General features: G+C 40.6%; 1 non-coding gene across 1 annotated transcript; it reads left to right on the top strand.

The window, feature by feature from the left end:
- Nucleotides 1-442: 442 nt before the first annotated feature.
- On the top strand, nt 443-550 carry LOC148568367 (small nucleolar RNA R71). The gene has a single exon (XR_015882279.1). It is a non-coding gene; the product is annotated as a small nucleolar RNA R71 (small nucleolar RNA).
- The last annotated feature ends 284 nt before the right edge of the window (nt 551-834 follow it).

Genomic DNA, 834 nt, shown 5'->3' with positions numbered 1-834 from the left:
AGAGATTTGGATGGTTTCTCCATGAAGGATTGTAGGTGTTTCCATAGGGTTCACCCATGTAATTCACCTCTTCCATTGATGGGTTCTCAGGATCATAGGCTTCTTCTTCAGATGAAGCGTCCTTAGTACTGCCTGGTGCAGCTTGCATTCTAGACAGACTTTGAGAAATCATATTGACTTGCTGAGTCAATATTTTGTTCTGAGCCAATATGGCATTCAGAGTATCAATCTCAAGAACTCCTTTCTTCTGACTTGTGCCATTATTCACAGGATTTCTCTCAGAAGTGTACATGAATTGGTTATTTGCAACCATTTCAATGAGTTCCTGAGCTTCTGCAGGCATCTTCTTCAAATGAAGAGATCCTCCAGCAGAGCTGTCCAATGACATCTTGGACAGTTCAGACAGACCATCATGGAAGATACCTATGATGCTCCATTCAGAAAGCATGTCAGAAGGACACTTTCTGATCAATTGTTTGTATCTTTCCCAAGCTTCATAGAGGGATTCACCTTCCTTCTGTCTGAAGGTTTGGACTTCCACTCTAAGCTTACTCAATTTTTGAGGTGGAAAGAACTTTTCCAAGAAGGCATTGACTAGCTTTTCTCAAGAGTTCAGGCTTTCCTTAGGTTGTGAATCCAACCATATCCTAGCTCTGTCTCTTACAGCAAAAGGGAATAGCATAAGTCTATAGACCTCAAGGTCAACCCCATTGGTCTTGACAGTGTCACAGATTTACAAGAATTAAGCTAAAAACTGATGAGGATCTTCTAATGGAAGTCCATGAAACTTGCAATTCTGTTGCATCAGAGAAAATAATTAAGGCTTAAGCTCAA

Source organism: Arachis ipaensis, chromosome B4, assembly GCF_059453495.1.
Source record: "Arachis ipaensis isolate K30076 ecotype BB chromosome B4, ASM5945349v1, whole genome shotgun sequence".
In the NCBI taxonomy this organism is placed as follows: domain Eukaryota; kingdom Viridiplantae; phylum Streptophyta; class Magnoliopsida; order Fabales; family Fabaceae; genus Arachis; species Arachis ipaensis.
Note: the sequence above shows the minus strand (reverse complement) of the source record. Positions and strands in the feature narration are given on the sequence as shown.